At 51.0% G+C, this 14380-nt stretch overlaps 1 long non-coding RNA gene across 1 annotated transcript; it reads left to right on the plus strand.

The window, feature by feature from the left end:
* The first annotated feature begins 10110 nt into the window (after positions 1-10110).
* LOC121346656 lies at positions 10111-13925 on the plus strand. Its single transcript, XR_005954099.1, has 3 exons — positions 10111-10143; positions 11631-11713; positions 13813-13925. It is a non-coding gene; the product is annotated as an uncharacterized LOC121346656 (long non-coding RNA).
* The last annotated feature ends 455 nt before the right edge of the window (positions 13926-14380 follow it).

The following is a 14380-nucleotide window of genomic DNA, read 5'->3' on the forward strand; positions in this document are numbered from 1 at the left end:
CCAGGAATTCCCAAAAAATCCCCAAAATTTGGGGTTAGGGGATTTGGGGGCATTTAATGGGATTTGGGGGCATTTTTAGGGGATTTGGGGGCATTTTTAGGGGGTTTTTTGGGGGGTTTTTGGGATTGAGGTTGAGCACCTGATCCACCACGCCGACCTGGACCAGGTGAGAATTCCCAAAATTCCCAAAAAATCCAGGAATTCCCAAAAAAATCCCCCAAAATTTGGGGTTTCGGGGCCGTTTTAAGGGGATCTTGGGGCATTTTTAGGGGGTTTTTTGGGGAGTTTTTGGGGTTGAGGTTGAGCACCTGATCCACCACGCCGACCTGGACCAGGTGAGAATTCCCAAAATTCCCAAAAAATCCAGGAATTCCCAAAAAAATCCCCCAAAATTTGGGGTTTCGGGGCCGTTTTTAGGGGATTTTGGGGCATTTTTAGGGGATTTTGGGGGTTTTTGGGATTGAGGCTGAGCATGTGATTCTGGACTAGGTGAGAATTCCCAAAATTCCCCAAAAGTCCAGGAATTCCCAAAAAAATTCCCCAAAATTTCGGGTTTTGGGGCATTTTTAGGGGATTTTGGGGGAATTTGGATCATTTTTGGAGCATTTTTGGGGGAATTTGGAGGATTTGGGAGATTTTAGGAACAATTTGGGGAATTTGTGTCAAATTTTGGGGGATTTGGGGGAATTTTTCTCATTTTTGGGCCACTTTTGAGTCATTTTTATTCAATTTTTGGGTTGATTTTGGTTGATTTTGGATTAATTTGGGGGAATTTGGGTCAATTTTGGGCTTTTTTAGACAGTTTTGGGTCAATTTTTGGTCATTTTAAGGCAAATTTGGGGGAATTTGGGGGATTTTGTTCAATTTTCTGGCAATTCTGATGGAATTTTGGTCAATTTTGGGCTTTTTAGGGGATTTCTGTCATTTTTTTGGGCACTTTTGGGTCATTTTGAACCAATTTTGGGGCAATTTGTGTCAATTTTGGGCTTTTTTAGGCAGTTTTGGGTCAATTTTGGGGCATTTTAAGGCAAATTTTGGGGACTTTGAGCAGAATTTGGGGAAAATATTCTCAATTTTCCAGCAATTTTGGGGAAACTTGTGGCAATTTTGGAAGTTTTGGGGATTTTTGTCTTTTTTTTTGCTCATATTGACTCAATTTTGGGGCAATTTTGATCAATTTTGGGCAGATTTGGGTCTTTTTGGGGGGGATTTTGGTCAATTATTGCTCATTTTTGGTCAGATTTGGGTCAATTTTTGCCTTTTTTGGGTGGATCTGTGTCAAATTTTACCTTTTTTGGGTGGATTTCTGTCAATTTTTGCCTTTTCTAGGCAGTTTTGGGTCAATTTTTGCCTTTTTTGGGTGGATCTGTGTCAAATGCCTTTTTTGGGTAGATTTCTGTCAATTTTTGCCTTTTTTTGGGTAGATTTCCATCAATTTTTACCTTTTTTGGATGGATTTCTGTCCATTTTTGCATTTTTTGGGTAGATTTTTGTCAATTTTTGCCTTTTTTAGGCAGTTTTGTGTCAGTTTTTCCCTTTTTTAGGTAGATTTCTGTCAATTTTTGCATTTTTTGGGTAGATTTCTGTCAATTTTTGCATGTTTTAGGCAGTTTTCTGTCAATTTTTGCCTTTTTTGGATGGATTTCTGTCAATTTCTGCCTTTTTTGAGTGGATTTGTGTCAATTTTTACAAATTTTTAGGCAGTTTTGTGTCAGTTTTTTGCCTTTTTTTGGGTAGATTTCCGTCAATTTTTGCCTTTTTCGGGGGATCCCAACACTTGCCCAAATTCCTGGAATTTTCTGGAACTCTCCCCAGGACGGGGCGCTGAGCCGGGAGGAGATTTTGGGCCGTTGGGAACTTTTCGTCGGGAGCCGAGCCACGGACTACGGGCAGGACCTGCACAGGGCCCACGACGAGCTCTGAGCCCCAAAATCCCCCAAAATCGCCCCAAAAATATCCCGAAACATCCACCAAAAATTCCCAAAAAATCCCCAAAAAATTTCGGAAATATTCCCAAATATCCCCCCAAAGTATCCCCAAATATCCCCCAGAAATTCACAAAATATCCCCAAAATATCCCGAAAAATATCCCCAAAACATTCCCAAAATATCCCAAAAATATCCCCCAAAAATATCCCGAAAAATTCCCAAAAAAATTTTTTCAATATTCCCAAAAATCCCAATAAAAATCAACAAAATATCCCCCAATATTCCCCAGAAATTCACAAAATATTCCCAAAACATTCCCAAAATATCCCGAAAAAATATCCCAAAACATCCACCAAAAATTCCCAAAAAATATCCCCCAAAAAGTTTCGGAAATATTCCCAAACATCCCCCCAAAATATCCCCAAATATCCCCCAGAAATTCACAAAATATCCCCAAAATCTTCCCAAAATATCCCAAAACATCCCCCAAAAATTCCCAAAAAATCCCACCAAAAATTTCGGAAATATTTCCAAAAATTCCCCAAAAAAATCATCAAAATATCCCCCAGAAATTCACAAAATATCCCCAAAATCTTCCCAAAATATCCCAAAACATCCCCCAAATATTCCCAAAAAATCCCCCCAAAAATTCCACCAAAAATTTCAGAAATATCCCCAAAAATTAAAAAAAAAAACCCACCAAAATACCACCAAAACAGTCCCAAAAATCCCCCAAAATATCCCCCAAAAATGTACCCCAAAAATTCCCAAAAATATACCCCAAAAATTCCCAAAAATATCCCCAAAAATTCCCCAAAAAAATTGGGAAATATTCCCAAAAATCCCCCCAAAAATTATCAAAATATCCCCCAGAAATTCACAAAATATCCCCAAAATATTCCCAAAAATATCCCAAAAAATTCCCAAAATATCCCAAAAAATATCCCCCAAAAATATCCCGAAAAATTCCCCAAAACATTTTGGAAATATTCCCAAAAATCCCCCCAAAAATTATCAAAATATCCCCCAGAAATTCACAAAATATCCCCAAAATATTCCCAAAAATATCCCAAAAAATTCCCAAAATATCCCAAAAAATATCCCCCAAAAATATCCCGAAAAATTCCCCAAAACATTTTGGAAATATTCCCAAAAATCCCCCCAAAAAATCACCAAAATATCCCCAAATATCCCCCAGAAATTCACAAAATATCCTCAAAATATTCCCAAAAAAATCCCAAAAAATTCCCCCAAAAAATTTGGAAATATTCCCAAAAATCCCCAAAATATCCCCAAAAAATTCACCAAAATATGCCCAAAATTCCCCCAAAAATTCCCAAAATATCCCCCAGAATTTTCCAAAACATCCCCCAAAAATTCCCAAAATTTTGGGGGAAAAAATAGGAATTTTTTGGGGGGGAATTGGAGATTTTGGGGGGGAAAAATTGGGAATTTTGGGAGGGAAAAAAGGGAATTTTTGGGGAAAAAAATGGGAATTTTTGGGGGGGAATTGGGGATTTTGGGGTAAAAAATGGGAATTTTTGGGAGGGAAAAAAGGGAATTTTTGGGGGGGAAAGGGAATTTTTGGGGGAAAAATTGGGATTTTTGGGGGGAAAATTGAGAATTTTGGGTCGAGATTGGGATTTTTTTGGGGGGAAATTGGGGTTTTTCGGAGGGTGGGGGATGGGAGGGTCCCCAAATCCCCGCGACCCCAAAATTTGGGATTTTAGGAAGGAAAAATAAAGGGCGGGATTGGCCCCTCCCCCACCCCCCAACCCAAATTTGGGGCTCCTCAGGGGGTGGGGGAGGGGTGACCCGTCCCAAATTCCCCAAATCTGGGTCCGGGGGGTCCTCGGGGACCCGGCCGAGATTTTTTTTTGGGAAGCGAAATTCCCAAATTTAGCTCGGGATCCCTTTGGGAGCCCCTCCCCCTTCCTCTCCTCCCAAGCGACGCGGCCCCTTTAAGAGAAACCACGCCCACGCGGCGTCATTTGAATAACCACGCCCGTTGCCGCAGGGCGAGGCCGCGCCCTCCCGGTAGAAATCAATGGGGGTTTAAGCCACGCCCCCTCCGATAGAAATCAATGGGGGTTAAGCCACGCCCCCTCCATCTACAGCAATGCTGTCTAAACCACGCCCCCTTAAGCCACGCCCCCTCAGTGTAAAGCAACGGGGTTTAAGCCACGCCCCCTCCCAGCCCGCCTCTCGCTTGCCGCAATGCCGAGGCCACGCCTCCGCCCCTCTAAGCCACGCCCACGGCGCTAAGCCACGCCCCTCTCCGCCTGCCGCGGGGCCCGGCCGAGTGTCCGAGTGTCCGTGGGTCCGGCCGGGTGTCCGTGGGGCTGTCCGTCTGTCCGTGGGGCTGTCCGTGTGTCCGTGGGTCCGGCCGAGTGTCCGTGCGGCTGTCCGAGCGTCTGTGGGGCTGTCCGTGCGTCTGTGGGGCTGTCCGTGTGTCCGTGGTTCCGGCCGGCTGTCCGTCTGTCCGTGGGTCCGGCCGGGTGTCCGTGGGGCTGTCCGTGTGTCCGTGGGTCCGGCCGGGTGTCCGAGCATCCCTGGGTCCGGCCGGGTGTCCGTGGGGCTGTCCGTGTGTCCGAGCGTCCGTGGGGCTGTCCGTGCATCTGTGGGGCTGTCCGTGTGTCCGTGGGGCTGTCTGTGTGTCCGTGGGTCCGGCCGGGCTCTGACCAAGTGACCAATTGTCCGTGGGTCCGGCCGGGTGTCCGTGGGTCCGGCCGGGCTCTGACCGAGTGACCAATTGTCCGTGGGTCCGTGGGGCTGTCCGTGTGTCCGTGCGGCTGTCCGTGTGTCCGTGGGTCCGGCCGGGTGTCTGTGGGGCTGTCCGTGTGTCCGTGGGTCCGGCCGGGCGTCCGTGGGGCTGTCCGTGTGTCCGGGGGTCCGGCCAGGCGTCCGTGGGTCCGGCCGGGCTCTGACCGAGTGACCAATTGTCCGTGGGTCCGGCCGGGCGTCCGTGGGGCTGTCCGTGTGTCCGGGGGTCCGGCCAGGCGTCCGTGGGTCCGGCCGGGCTCTGACCGAGTGACCAATTGTCCGTGGGTCCGGCCGGGCTCTGGCCCAGTGGCCGGAGGAGCAGCCGCGTGTCCGAGCAGTGTCCGAGTGGCCGGAGAGTTCAGGTCAGTCCGTCCGTGTGTCCGTGGGTCTGTCCGTCTGTGGACAGAGGGAATTTTGGGGAGGACAGAGCCGTTTTTGGGAGGACAGAGGGAATTTTGGGGAGGACAGAGCCGTTTTTGGGAGGACAGAGGGAATTTTGGGGAGGACAGAGCCGTTTTTGGGAGGACAGAGGGAATTTTGGGTCGAGATTGGGATTTTTTTGGGGGGAAATTGGGGTTTTTCGGAGGGTGGGGGATGGGAGGGTCCCCAAATCCCCGCGACCCCAAAATTTGGGATTTTAGGAAGGAAAAATAAAGGGCGGGATTGGCCCCTCCCCCACCCCCCAACCCAAATTTGGGGCTCCTCAGGGGGTGGGGGAGGGGTGACCCGTCCCAAATTCCCCAAATCTGGGTCCGGGGGGTCCTCGGGGACCCGGCCGAGATTTTTTTTTGGGAAGCGAAATTCCCAAATTTAGCTCGGGATCCCTTTGGGAGCCCCTCCCCCTTCCTCTCCTCCCAAGCGACGCGGCCCCTTTAAGAGAAACCACGCCCACGCGGCGTCATTTGAATAACCACGCCAATTGCCGCAGGGCGAGGCCGCGCCCTCCCTGTAGAAATCAATGGGGGTTTAAGCCACGCCCCCTCCGATAGAAATCAATGGGGGTTAAGCCACGCCCCCTCCATCTACAGCAATGCTGTCTAAACCACGCCCCCTTAAGCCACGCCCCCTCAGTGTAAAGCAACGGGGTTTAAGCCACGCCCCCTCCCAGCCCGCCTCTCGCTTGCCGCAATGCCGAGGCCACGCCTCCGCCCCTCTAAGCCACGCCCACGGCGCTAAGCCACGCCCCTCTCCGCCTGCCGCGGGGCCCGGCCGAGTGTCCGAGTGTCCGTGGGTCCGGCCGGGTGTCCGTGGGGCTGTCCGTGTGTCCGTGGGTCCGGCCGAGTGTCCGTGGGGCTGTCCGTGCGTCTGTGGGGCTGTCCGTGTGTCCGTGGTTCCGGCCGGCTGTCCGTCTGTCCGTGGGTCCGGCCGGGTGTCCGTGGGGCTGTCCGTGTGTCCGTGGGTCCGGCCGGGTGTCCGAGTGTCCGTGGGTCCGGCCGGGTGTCCGTGGGGCTGTCCGTGTGTCCGAGCGTCCGTGGGGCTGTCCGTGCATCTGTGGGGCTGTCCGTGTGTCCGTGGGGCTGTCTGTGTGTCCGTGGGTCCGGCCGGGCTCTGACCGAGTGACCAATTGTCCGTGGGTCCGTGGGGCTGTCCGTGTGTCCGTGCGGCTGTCCGTGTGTCCGTGGGTCCGGCCGAGTGTCCGTGGGGCTGTCCGTGCGTCTGTGGGGCTGTCCGTGTGTCCGTGGTTCCGGCCGGCTGTCCGTCTGTCCGTGGGTCCGGCCGGGTGTCCGAGCATCCCTGGGTCCGGCCGGGTGTCCGTGGGGCTGTCCGTGTGTCCGAGCGTCCGTGGGGCTGTCCGTGCGTCTGTGGGGCTGTCCGTGTGTCCGAGTGTCCGTGGGGCTGTCCGTCTGTCCGTGGGTCCGGCCGGGTGTCCGAGGGTCCGTGGGTCCGGCCGGGGGTCCGTGGGGCTGTCCCGTCCGTGGGTCCGGCCGGGCTCTGGCCCAGTGGCCGGAGGAGCAGCCGCGTGTCCGAGCAGTGTCCGAGTGGCCGGAGAGTTCAGGTCAGTCCGTCCGTGTGTCCGTGGGTCTGTCCGTCTGTCTGAGTGTCCATGGGCGTGTCCGTTTGTCCGAGTGTCCGTGTGTCCGTGGGCGTGTCCATCTGTCCGTGGTGCTGTCGCTGTGTCCACCCCAGTGTCCACTCCTGTGTCCATCCCTCTGTCCATCCCCATGTCCATCCATGTGTCCACTCCTGTGTCCACTCCCGTGTCCCTGTGTCCATCCCTGTGTCCACTCCCATGTCCGTTGGTCTGTCCATGTGTCCATCCTTGTGTCCACTCCCATGTCCACACCAGTGTCCGTGGGTCTGTCCCCATGTCCATCCCTGTGTCCACTCCTGTGTCCATCCCCATGTCCATCCATGTGTCCACTCCCATGTCCACTCCAGTGTCCGTGGGTCTGTCCCTGTGTCCATCCCAGCGTCCACTCCCGTGTCCATCTGTGGGTCTGTCCATGTGTCCGTGGCTTTGTCCCTATGTCCATCCCAGTGTCCACTCCCATGTCCACTCCAGTGTCCACTGCTGTGTCCATCTGTGGGTCTGTCCCTGTGTCCGTGGGTCTGTCCCCATGTCCATCCCTGTGTCCACTCCTGGGTCCGTGGGTCAGTCCCTGTGTCCATCCCTGTGTCCATGGGTCCATCCCTGTGTCCACTCCTGTGTCCGTGGGTCCATCCCTGTGTCCACTCCCATGTCCACTCCAGTGTCCACTGCTGTGTCCATCTGTGGGTCTGGCCCTGTGTCCATGGGTCTGTCCCCATGTCCATCCCTGTGTCCACTCCAGTGTCCATCTATGGGTCAGTCCCCGTGTCCATCCCTCTGTCCACTCCCATGTCCATGGGTCTGACCCTGTGTCCATCCCTGTGTCCATCCCCATGTCCGTGTGTCCATCCCTGTGTCAACTCCACTGTCTGAGGGTCAGTCCCTTTGTCCATCCCTGTGTCCGGCCATGGGTCTGTCCGTGTGTCCATCCCTGTGTCCCCCCCTGTGTCCGTGGGTCTGTCCTGGTGTCCACCTCAGTGTCCACTCCCCTGTCCATCCCTGTGTCCATCCCAGTGTCCACTCCCTTGCCCACTCCCGTGTCCATCTGTGGGTCTGTCCATGTGTCCGTGGGTCCGTCCCTGTGTCCATCCCTGTGTCCATCCCTGTGTCCATCCCTGTGTCCATCCCTGTGTCCATCCCTGTGTCCATCCCTGTGTCCATCCCTGTGTCCATCCCTGTGTCCATCCCTGTGTCCATCCCTGTGTCCATCCCTGTGTCCATCCCTGTGTCCATCCCTGTGTCCATCCCTGTGTCCATCCCTGTGTCCATCCCTGTGTCCATCCCTGTGTCCATCCCTGTGTCCATCCCTGTGTCCATCCCCATGTCTGTGTGTCCCTCCCTGTGTCCACTCCTGTGTCCACGGCCCTGTCCGTGGGGCTGTCCGTGTGTCCATCCCTGGGTCCACTCCCGTGTCCGTGGGTCTGTCCGTGTGTCCATTCCTGTCCACCTCCGTGTCCGTGGGTCTGTCCTGCTGTCCATCCCCGTGTCCAGCCTTGGCTCTGTCCACAGTTCTGTCCATCTGTCCATCCAGGTGTCCGTGTGTCCATCTGTGTGTCTGTGGGTGTGTCCAGGTGTCCATCCAGGTGTCCGTGGCTCTGTCCGTGTGTCTGTCCAGGTGTCCGTGGCTCTGTCCACGGCTCTGTCCTTGTGTCCATCCAGGTGTCCGTGTGTCCATCTGTGTGTCTGTGGGCGTGTCCAGGTGTCCATCCAGGTGTCCCTGGCTGTGTCCATGTGTCCGTGTGTCTGTCCAGGTGTCCACGTGTCTGTCCAGGTGTCCGTGGCTCTGTCCACGGTGTGTCTGTGGGCGTGTCCAGGTGTCCATCCAGGTGTCCCTGGCTGTGTCCATGTGTCCGTGTGTCTGTCCAGGTGTCCACGTGTCCGTCCAGGTGTCCGTGGCTCTGTCCACTGCTCTGTCCTTGTGTCCATCCAGGTGTCCAGGAGTCCATGGCTCCCTCCAGGTCCGGATGTCCAGGTGTCCGTGGGTCCGTCCAGGTGTCCGTGGGTGTGTCCAGGTGTCCATCCAGGTGTCCGTGAGTCCGTCCAGGTGTCCGTGGGTCTGTCCAGGTGTCCATCCTGATGTCCGTCCCTGTGTCCAGGTGTCCATCCTCATGTCCTTGAGTCCGTCCTCGTGTCCGTGTGTCCCATCCAGGTGTCATCCAGGTGTCCGTATGTCCATGCAGGTGTCCATCCAGGTGTCCATCTGTCCAGGTGTCCATCTGTCCAGCAGGGTGTGCAATAGCACAAGTGAAGCTGGAGCGGTCAGTGGCTGGAGTGGTCAGTGGCCGGAGCGGTGGCCGGAGTGGCAGTGTCCAGCCAGAGTCCATGTGTCCATCCAGGTGTCCATCTGTCCAGGCGTCCATCTGTCCAGCAGGGTGTGCAATAGCGCAGGTGAGACCAGAGCGGTCAGTGGCCAGAGCAGTGACCAGAGTGGCAGTGTCCATCCCGGTGTCCAGGTGTCTGTGTGTCCATCCAGGTGTCCATCCAGGTGTCCGTGTGTCCATCCAGGTGTCCATCCAGGTGTCCAGGTGTCCATGTGTCCATCCCGGTGTCCAGGTGTCCGTGTGTCCATCCAGGTGTCCGTGTGTCCATCCAGGTGTCCATCCAGGTGTCCATCTGTCCAGCAGGGTATGTGATGGCACGGATGGGGCTGGAGCCAGAGTGGTCAGTGGCCAGAGCAGTGGCCGGAGTGGCAGTGTCCAGCCAGAGTCCATGCGTCCATCCAGGTGTCCATCCAGGTGTCCATCCAGGTGTCCATCCAGGTGTCCATCTGTCCAGCAGGGTGTGCAATAGCGCAAGTGAAGCTGGAGTGGTCAGTGGCCGGAGCGGTGGCCGGAGGGGCAGTGTCCAACACCTGGGATCCCTGGGGGGTCACACACCTGGTCGGTCACACACCTGGTCAGTCACACACCTGGTCAGTCACACACCTGGGCAGGTGTGACACACCTGGGACACCTGGGGGGTCACACACCTGGGGGGTCACACACCTGGTCAGTCACACACCTGGGCAGGTGTCCCAGGTGTGCCCAGGTGACCTCGGGTGACCCCAGGTGTATCCCCAGGTGTGTCAGGGCTATCCCAGGTGTGCCCAGGTGTATCTCAGGTGACCCCAGGTGTATCCCAGGTGTGCCCAGGTGTATCTCAGGTGACCCCAGGTGTATCCCAGGTGTGCCCAGGTGTATCCCAGGTGTGCCCAGGTGTCCCCAGGTGTGCCCAGGTGTGCCCAGGTGTATCCCAGGTGTGCCCAGGTGTGCCCAGGTGTGCCCCAGGTCTATCCCAGATGTGCCCAGGTGTCCCCAGGTGTATCCCAGGTGTGCCAGGGCTATCCCAGGGCTATCCCAGGTGTGCCCAGGTGTGCCCCGCTGACCCCTCCCCTTTTCTCTCTCCCTCCAGGGGCATCGGCAAGCAGGGCCTGCAGTGCATGGGTGAGACCCCCCCCAAAATCCCAAAATCTCCCAAAATCCCACCCAAATCTTCCCCCAAAATCCCCCCAAATCCCAAAATTTGCCCAAAATCCCCTCAAATTTCCCCAAAATTCCCCCCAAAATCCCCAAATTTGCCCAACATTTCCCCCAAATTCCCCCCAAAATCCCCAAGTTTTCCTAAGATTTCCCCAAAATCCCCTGCAAGAACCCAAATTTTCTCAAAATTTTCCCCAAAATTCCCCCAAAATTCTCCCAAATCCTCCCCGAGACCCCAAAATTTCCCTCAAATCCTTCTCAAATCCCCCAGACTTTCTGAAAAACCCCAAATTCCCTCCAAAATCCCCAAATTTTCCCAAAAATTTTCCCAAATCCAACAAAAATTCCACCCAAATCCCCCCAGACCCCAAAAATTCCCGAAATTCCTCACAAATCCCCCCAAATTCCCCCGAATTTCTCTAAAATCCCCAAAAATTACCCCAAATTCCCCCCAAAATTTCCCCAAATCCTCCCCAAGACCCCAAATTACCCGAAATTCCCCCCAAAATTCCCCCAAATCCTCCCCAAGACCCCAAAAATTCCCCAAAGTTCCCCAAAATTCCCAAATTTGGGGCTTTGGGACCCTGGGATTTGAAGTGGGCGTGGCCAGGGCGGTGATTGACAGGCTGAGCTGCGTTGCCATGGCAACCACGGAGGGGAAATTTGGGGGAATTTTTGGGGTCCTGGAGGGAATTTGGGGGAATTTTCGGGGGATTTGGGATTTGGGGGGATTTTGGGGGGTCATGGATGAGATTTGGGGGGAATTTAGGGGAAATTTTGGGGAATTTGGGGAAAATTTGGGGAGAATATTGGGGATTTTTGGGAGAATTTTGGGGGGAATTTGGGATTTTGCGGGGCCCGGATGGGATTTTGGGGTAAAATTTAGGGATTTTGGGTGGTTTTGGGGGGGAATTTTGGGGGGAATTTTGGGAATTTTGAGAGGAATTTTTGGGAATTTTAGGGGGATTTTTGGGTGGAATTTTGGGGGAATTTTGGCAACTTTGGGGGGAATTTCGAGGGGAATTTTAGCGGGAATTTTTGGGAATCTTGGGTGGATTTTTGGGTGGAATGTGGGGAATTTTGGGGGAAATTTTGGGTAGATTTTTTTTTTAATTTTGAGGAGAATTTTAGGGATAATTTTGGAGGGAATTTTGGAACTTTTTGAGGAGAATTTGAGCGGGGAAATTTGGGAATTTTGAGGGTTTTTTGGGGGGGAATTTTTGAGGGAATTTTTTGGAACTTTGGGGGGGAATTTTGGGTGGATTTTTGGGAATTTTGGGGGGATTTTTTGGTGAAATTTTGGTGGAATTTCGGGAAATTTGGGGGGAATTTTGAGGGGAATTTTAGGGGGAATTTCAGGAATTTGGGGGGGATTTTTTGGGGTGAATTTTGGGGTAGTTTTGGGGTGAATTTTGGGAATTTTGGGCCGTTCCTGACCCTTTTTTTGGCAGTTTGCAGTTTCGTGGTTCACAAACGCTGCCACGAATTCGTCACCTTCGAATGTCCCGGGGCCGGGAAGGGACCCCAGACTGACGTGAGTCCCAAAATCCCCAAAAATCCCCCAAAAATCTCCCAAAATTACCAACAAATTCCCCTGAAATCCCCAAAAATTTCTCCCCAAAATTTCCCCCAAAATTTCTCCCAAAATTCCCAACAAATTCCCCCAAAATTCCCAAAAATTTCTCCCCAAAATTCCCCCCAAAATCCCCCTCCAAAAATCTCCAAAATTCCCAACAAATTCCCCCAAAATTCCCCTCCACAAAATCCCCAAAATTTCCTCAAAGTTTTCCTCAAAAATCCCCCCAAAATCCCCTCAAAATCTCCCAAAATTCTCAACAAATTCCCCTCCAAAAATCCCCAAAATTCCCCTCCAAAACCCCCAAAATTCCGAAAAATTTCTCCCCAAATTTCCCCCCAAAATCCCCTCAAAATCTCCCAAAATTCCCAACAAATTCCCCCAAAATCCCCAAAAATTTCTCCCCAAATTTCCCCCCAAAATTCCCCTCCAAAAATCTCCAAAATTCAAATTCCCCCAAAATCCCCAAAAATTTCTCCCCAAAATTCCCCTCCAAAAATCCCCAAAATTCCCAACAAATTCCCCCAAAATTTCCCCCAAAATCCCCTCAAAATCTCCCAAAATTCCCAACAAATTCCCCCCCAAATTCTCCTCAAAAAATCCCCACCAAATTCCCCCAAAATTTCCTCAAAATTCCTCCCAAAATCCCCAAAAATTTTCCCCAAAATCTCCCCGAAATTTCCCAAAAATCCCCCAAAATCCCCTCAAAAAATCCCCAAGATTCCCACCAAATTCTCCCAAAATTCCCAAAAATTTTCCCCAAAATCCCCTCCAAAAATCCCCAAAATTCGCATTAAATTCCACCAATTTCCCCCAAAATTTCCTCCAAATTCCCTCCAAAATTCCCCTAAAAAAACCCAAAATTCCCTCCAAAAATTCCTAAAAATTCCACCCAAAATTCCCGAAAATTCCCCCCAAAATTTTTTTTAAATCCCCCAAAATTTGGCCATTTTAACCCTTAAAATGCCGAAATTTCTGCCAAAACTTCAATTCTTTTTACTCAAATCCCCATTTTTCCCCAAAATTTTGTGAATTTCACCCAAAATTTCTGGAATCTTTCCCAAAATTTTGGGAATTCTCCTCAAAACCCCCAAATTTCCCCCCAAATTCAACCATTTTAACCCTTTAAACCCTGGTGATTTCACCAAAAATCTCAATTTTTTGCCCTAAAATCCCCATTTTTTCACCCAAAATTTCTGGAATTTCACCCAAAATTTTGGGAATTCTCCCCAATAATCCCTGGAACCCCCAAAATCTGACAATTTTAACCCTTTAAACCGCTGAAATTTTGCCAAAAATCCCCATTTTTTGTCCTAAAATCCCCTTTTTTTCACCTAAAATCTTCATTTTTTCCCCCAAAATTTCGGGAATTCTCCCCAAAAACCCCTGGAACCCCCAAAATGTGACCATTTTAACCCTTTAAACCCTGGCGATTTCACCAAAAATCTCCATTTTTTGCCCTAAAATCCCCATTTTTCCACCTAAAATCTTCATTTTTTCCCCCAAAATTTTGGGAATTTTCCCAAAATTTCAGGAATTCTCCCCAATAATCCCTGGAACCCCCAAAATTCGACCATTTTAACCCTTTAAACCCTGGCGATTTCACCAAAAATCTCCATTTTTTGCCCTAAAATCCCCATTTTTCACCTAAAATCTTCATTTTTCCCAAAAAAATTTTGGGAATTTCCCCCAAAATTTCGGGAATTCTCCCCAAAAACCCCTGGAACCCCCAAAATTCGACCATTTTAACCCTTTAAACCGCTGAAATTTTGCCAAAAATCCCCATTTTTCACCTAAAATCTTCATTTTTTCCCCCAAAATTTTGGGAATTTTCCCAAAATTTCAGGAATTCTCCCCAATAATCCCTGGAACCCCCAAAATTCGACCATTTTAACCCTTTAAACCCTGGCGATTTCACCAAAAATCCCCATTTTTTTGTCCTAAAATCCCCATTTTTTGCCCTAAAATCCCCATTTTTTCGCCCAAAACCCCCGGATTTTTTCCCAAAATTTTGGGAATTTTTCCCAAAATCTCTGGAATTCTCCCCAAACCCGCAGGACCCCCGGAACAAGCACAAGTTCAAGGTGCACAGCTACAGCAGCCCCACCTTCTGCGACCACTGCGGCTCCCTGCTCTACGGCCTCGTGCACCAGGGCATGAAGTGCTCCTGTGAGACCCCGAAATTTGGGGAAATTTGGGGAAATTTGGGGAAATTTGGGCATTTTGGGAGGTTGGGGGAAAATTTGGGGGGGTTTGGGAAAAAAATTCGGGGTTTTGGGGGGATTTTGGGGGGATTTGGGGGTTTATTTTGAATTTTTTTTTTTTTTTTTGGGGTTTTTTGACGTTTTTATTTTGAATTTTTGGGGATTTTTTGGGTTTTATTTTGAATTTTGGGGATTTTTGGGGTTTTATTTTGAATTTTGGGGGATTTTTTGGGGATTTTGGGGATTTTTTTGAGAATTTTGAGGGAGTTTTGGGGGGATATTTGGGAAAATTTGGGGGAAATTTGGGGATTTTGGGGTTTTATTTTGAATTTTGGGGGATTTTTTTGGGATTTAGGGGATTTTTTGAGAATTTTGAGGGGGGTTGGGGGAATTTTTGGGGAAATTTGGGGATTTTGGGCAT

The sequence above is a fragment of the Onychostruthus taczanowskii genome, unplaced genomic scaffold (assembly GCF_017590055.1).
Source record: "Onychostruthus taczanowskii isolate IOZ18803 unplaced genomic scaffold, ASM1759005v1 scaffold838, whole genome shotgun sequence".
NCBI classification, from domain to species: Eukaryota; Metazoa; Chordata; class Aves; order Passeriformes; family Passeridae; genus Onychostruthus; species Onychostruthus taczanowskii.